We start from the raw sequence: 6,000 nt of genomic DNA, 5'->3' as shown, positions 1-6,000 counted from the left end.
TACATTTGACAGTAAATACAATAGTTTGTACATGCATGACATTTCTCTGTTTTTTTTTTTAATAACAATACAACCCCACTAGGTCCTCTATCATCCTTTCCAGGACCTGTACTCTCCCACCCACCCACCCCAGAGTCTTTTACTTTGGTGCAATGCACCAACTCCAGTCCAGTGTTTTCTGGACTTAGTGTTTTCTCTTCCGATCTGGTTTTTCAACTTCTGCCTGTGAGTGACATCATCCCATATTAAACCTTTGACATCATCCCATATTAAACCTTCTGTTTATAACTTATTTCACTTAACATGATCTCTTCAAGCTCCATCTAAGATGGGCTGAAAATGGTGAAATTACCATTTTTAATAGCTGAGTAGTATTCCATTGTGTATATAGACCACAGCTTGCTCAATTACTCATCTGTTGTTGGACACCTGGGTTGCTTCCAGGTTTTGGCTAGTACAAATTGTGCTGCTATGAACATGGGTACACACAAATCTTTTTGGATGGGTGTGCTGGGTTCCTTAGGATATATCCCCAGGAGAGGACTTGCAGGATCATAGGGTAGGCCCATTTCTAGCCTTCTGAGAGTTCTCCAAACTGTTCTCCACAGGGGTTGGACCAATTGACATTCCCACCAGCAGTGCAGGAGGGTTCCTTTGTCCCCACAACCTCTCCATCATTTGTTGCTGGTACTTTTTCTGATGTATGAGATTCATTCTCACAGGAGTGAAATGGTATTTTATTGTTGTCTTTATTGAGAATGAAAATTCTAATCTATGCTATCCAGTACAGTAGCCTTGAGTCAGTTGTGCTTATTTAGCTTTAAATTTTAATGAATTCAAATAAAATTAAATTTAAAACTCTATTTCTTAGTCATACTAGTCACATTTCAAGGGCTGAATAAAAGCATTAGTTGTGTGTAATTAAAGATCACCATATCAGACTGCACAGTTGTACAGCATGGAAAGTTCTATTAAACATCGTGCTATAAGCTTACACAAACACCACCAGGTATTTAGCTCTTAGAACTTAATCAATACATAGAGACTTAGTACCATAATTCATAATTCATTCAAATATAGTGGCATGCTAATTTAAAAGAAAAAGGCACTAGAATGGCACTTTGAGATATAGTCACATCTCTGAGCACTAGATTTCCAAAACAGAGTCCTAATTTTGTGACTACAAAAAAAAAAAAAAAAGGTTTGCACTAGTAGAGAGACCAGTAGCGAGGACCTAAGAGTTAGGAATCATTTTTCTAACTATAAACTTAAATGAAGTGTTACCTAGTGTTGTTTTTAATGGGCTGGCTTCACGGGCGGGTAACAGACGACCAGGGACTCATGGTTGAGCTGTACGCAGTATTTCTTTATTCATGCAGGATGCAGTGCAATCTAAGCCGAGCTAAGCTAAACTAAAATCTACAAACAATCTTGTCCTTATAAATATACTAGCCCAGTAGGGTGGGAACAGGATGCGACGCAGAGAGGGTGGAGAGAAAAGTGACTGGTGAAAATCAGAGTGTGACAAGGAGAGGGGGCGGAGCAAAAACATATCATGAACCAGTGGGGATTGAACCAATGCCCTGCAGTGGTTATGTAAATAGAATACAGTAGTTATGTAAATAGAATACAGTGTTAAGCAGGCGGTATTAAACTAATGAAACAGAAGGGGTTTTTAGAAGCATACCAACAACCTAGCATCCTTGATGTTTACTGAATCTGATATTCTGCACTGATTCAATAAATGAGTCAATGGTATCACTAACATGATAACAGGATGAGTCATGAGATTCAATCATATTTAAATTCTTTAGTACGATTCATCAACTTTTCTTACTGTCGCTATTATTATGAACTCAGCTCTTCACACATTAACACATTTCAGAAAACCATGGCTAGCAATTTTCTTTCTTTTTTAATTTTTCCATAGCTATCATGTTCTTTTTGATACTCAAACTGACAGAACTTAACTAATGATTATTCTTTTAAACTAACTCTGTGTTCTTCTAGGCATCATCATCATCATCATTGTTACTGTTATTGCTAGGGCTTCATGGCTCCAGGATGACTTTGCAGATGGGGAGAGAGAGAGAGAGAGAGAGAGAGGGAGGGAGGGAGGGAGGGAGAGTGCACAGCACTTAGGTTTCTTCCAGTGAAGGGAGAGGGCTCAAGCCTGGGTTCTGCACATGGCAGAGCGCGGTACAGCATTATCCAACTAAGGTATTTTTCCTGCTCAATGTCATTATTTTTTTAAGTATCCTTGCTTTGATCCAGTGAAATACTCCACGATTCACCCATGTCTCTGTGTCTTCCCAGACATACATAAAGCCATCATTTTTCTAAGACATGTTGGATATTTTGAGAAAAGAAAGGAAAAGAGGAAGGACGGGAGAGAGGGAAGGAGAAAGAAAGGAAGAGAGAAAGCAAGCAAGTAAGCCAGGAGATAACATAATGGTTATGAAAAAAGACTCTTGTGCCTGAGGCACCATATGTCCAGGGTTTAAACCCCAGTACCACAATAAACTGGAGCTGAGCAGTGCTCTGGTAAAAATAAATTTAAAAAAGAAGGTGGGGGGAGTCAGGTGGTAGCACAGCGGGTTAAGCAAGGACCGGCTGACTCTCCCCACCTTCTTTTGTATATAGTGCTTCTTCTAAAGATTATCAAGGGTGACAATAATGCTGTTGCTGTCAGAAGAAATTAAGAGATAAAGCTTACTTTCTTTTGTATAGTTAGTTGAATAGATAGTTGATAGAGGGAAGTGAAATAAGGGGTAGGTGAGGGGAGGGTGTTTAGGCCTAAGTAATATTTTATTAGACAATTTATGTTGCTTTCTTTAGGTCATTCTACTAGATCGCCAAGCTTATTAGGTCAAAGTCCAATCACAACAGACTAATAAGCACTTTTACTTTGAATTATATAGCTACCCCTAATTTATAAATGTGTATACATGTACCCAGTACCTTAAGTTTCTAGCCTATATCTAGGGTCTATAACTTTGTTAGAGAATGTGCCATTTGAAATGGCAAAAGGGAGTCCCATGTGCTAGGAAAGGACTCATCAGATGATTAGGATTGGCATCTCTGGATACAATCTGAAGCAAAATTGTATAATGTGGCATGCTGGTACTGGTTGCATTGATTAGTTGAGGTCAGCAGAGGCAGTATCACATGGTAAGAGGGTCAAGAGGAAAGGCATCAAGAAATACAAGAAATGTCCCAGAGGTTCCAAGACTGGGAAAAATACAAATTTTAAAAAGAATAGGGGACATCCCTTGCAGTCTTAGTGTTTAAAAAGGCAATGGAGGGGGCCAGGCAATAGTGCAGTGGTGAAGCAGGTCTGCAGGTGTCTATGTTTCTCTTCCCTTCTCTGTCTTCCCCAATTCTGCCTGTCCTATCCAACACCAACAACAGCAATGGCAACAATAACAGCAACAAGGGCAACAAAATGGGAAAAATGGGAGGCCGGGAGGTGGTGCACCTGGTTGAGCGCACATGCTACCATGTGCAAGGACCCAGGTTTGAGTCCCTGGTCCCCCACCTGCAGGGGGAAAGCTTCAGGAGTGGTGAAGCAGGGCTGTAGGTGTCTTTCTGTTTCTCTTCCTCTCTATCTACCCTTCCCTCTTGATTTCTGGCTGTCTCTAACCAATAAATAAATAAAGATAATAAAAAAATTTTTTTAAGCAGGAAAAATGGCCTCCAGGAGCAATGGATTCCTAGTGCAGGCACCAGTGATAACCAGTGATAGCCCTGAAGGCAAAGAAAAAAAAAGGCAGTAGGTAATTATTATTGCCAAATTACCTGGTAACTTGTTTTTCTTTGATAATCTCATGGCTAGGATTTATTATACTATACTTAACCTCACCATATTTTATGTTATTTAATGCTATTTACTAATAACTTTATCTTAGATACTGACAGGACCAAAAAAATCTGATCTGGTCTAAGGTGATAGGTAACAATATTATTTTTAAGTTACTTTTAGAACTCTTTAAACAATTTTAGCCCAGTGTCTAGATTCAGTTTAGAAATTTCAAACATTAGGGAGTTGGGCAGTAGTGCAGCAGGTTAAGCACACATGGCGCAAAGTGCAAGGACCAGCATAAGGATCCCGGTTCGAGCCCCCGCCTCCCCACCTGCAGGGGAGTCGCTTCACAGGCAGTGAAGCAGGTCTGCAGGTGTCTATCCTCCTCTCTCCCTCTCTGTTTTACCCTCCTCTCTCAATTTCTCTCTGTCCTATCCAACAACAACATCAATAACAACAATAATAACTACAATAATAAAACAACAAGGGCAACAAAAGGGAATAAATAAATATAAAATTTTTTTTTTTAATTTCAAACATTAAATGCTTAGATTAAAAAATACATACTCAGAATTAAAATCTAGTTAGTTAAGGAACTTGCAACATTCAATCTATTTTTCCCCTGACATATTGGAGTAATAGTGGCTTTTAAGATTTTAAGTAAATAGAAGTATAGTTTCACAGGATTCCCACCACCAAAGCTCTGTGTCCCCACCCCTAACACCTTATAGTGGATCTGAAAACCCTCACCCTCCCTTTTCCCCTCCCAGAGTCTTTAACTTTAGTGCAATACTCCAAACCCAGTCCATGTTCTGCTTTATGTTTCCCTTTCTGTTCTTATTTCTCAGCTTCTATGAGTGAGATCATCTCATATTTACCCTTTTCTTTCTACCTTACCTCAATTAACATGATTTCTTCAAGCTTCATCCAAGATGTGGTAAAGAAGGTAAATTCATCACTCCTGTGAGAATGTCATACATCAGAAAAGGTAACAGCAGCAAATGCTGGAGAGGATGTGGGGTCAAAGGAACCCTCCTGTACTGCTGGTGGGAATGTCAATTGGTCCAACCTCTGTGGAGAACAGTCTGGAGAACTCTCCAAAGGCTAGAAATGGACCTACCCTATGACCCTGCAATTCCTCTCCTGGGGATATATCCTAAGGAATCCAACATATCCATCCAAAAAATCTGTGTACACATATGTTCTTGGCAGCACAATTTGTAATAGCCAAAACCTGAAAGCAACCCAGGTGTCCAACAACAGATGAGTGGCTGAGCAAGTTGTGGTCTATATACACAATGGAATACTACTCAGCTGTAAAAAATGGTGACTTCACCGTTTTCAGCCGATCTTGGATGGACCTTGAAAAAAATCATGTTGAGTGAAATAAGTCAGAAACAGCAGGATGAATATGAGATGATCTCACTCTCAGGCAGAAGTTGAAAAACAAGAGCAGAAAAGAAAACAGAAGTAGAACCTGAACTGGAATTGGTGTATCGCACCAAAGTAAAAGATTCTGGGGTGGGGGGGGGTGAGAATACAGGTCCAAGAAGGATTTAGAGGACCTAGTGGAGATTGTATTGTTATATGGAAAACTGGCCTATACAAACTATTGTACTTACTGTTGAATGTAAAACATTAATTCCACAATTAAAAAAAAAAAGTGGAGGGAAAAAAAAAGAAGAAGAGAAAACACAAGTAGAACCTGAACTGGAGTTGGTGTATTCCACCAAAGTAAAAGACTCTGGGGTATGGGTGGAGGGGAGAGTACAGGTCCAAGAAGGATGACAGAGGACCTAGTGGGGGTTGTATTGTTATGTGGAAAACTGAGAAATGTTATGCATGTATTGTATTTAACTATTGCATTTACTGTTGAATGTAAAATATTAATCCTCCAATAAAGAAATGAAAAAAGGTGAATTCATTAATCTTAATATCTCAGTAGTATTCCATTTCGTATATATACTACAACTTACTCAGCCACTCATCTGTTGTTGGACACCTGGCCTGCTTCCAGGTTTAGACTATTACAAATTGTGCTGTGAATATAGGTAAACAAAAGTCTTCTGGGATGGATGCCTTTGATTCCTTAAGGTAAATCCCCCGGAAAGGGATTGCAGGGTCATAGAGTAGGTCCATTTCTAGCCTTCTGAGTGCTCTCCACAGGGATTGGATTAATTTACATTCCTACCAGCAGT

This window comes from Erinaceus europaeus, chromosome 8 (genome assembly GCF_950295315.1).
Source record: "Erinaceus europaeus chromosome 8, mEriEur2.1, whole genome shotgun sequence".
In the NCBI taxonomy this organism is placed as follows: domain Eukaryota; kingdom Metazoa; phylum Chordata; class Mammalia; order Eulipotyphla; family Erinaceidae; genus Erinaceus; species Erinaceus europaeus.
The sequence above is the reverse complement of the archived record's forward strand: the minus strand, read 5'-3'. Positions refer to the sequence as shown.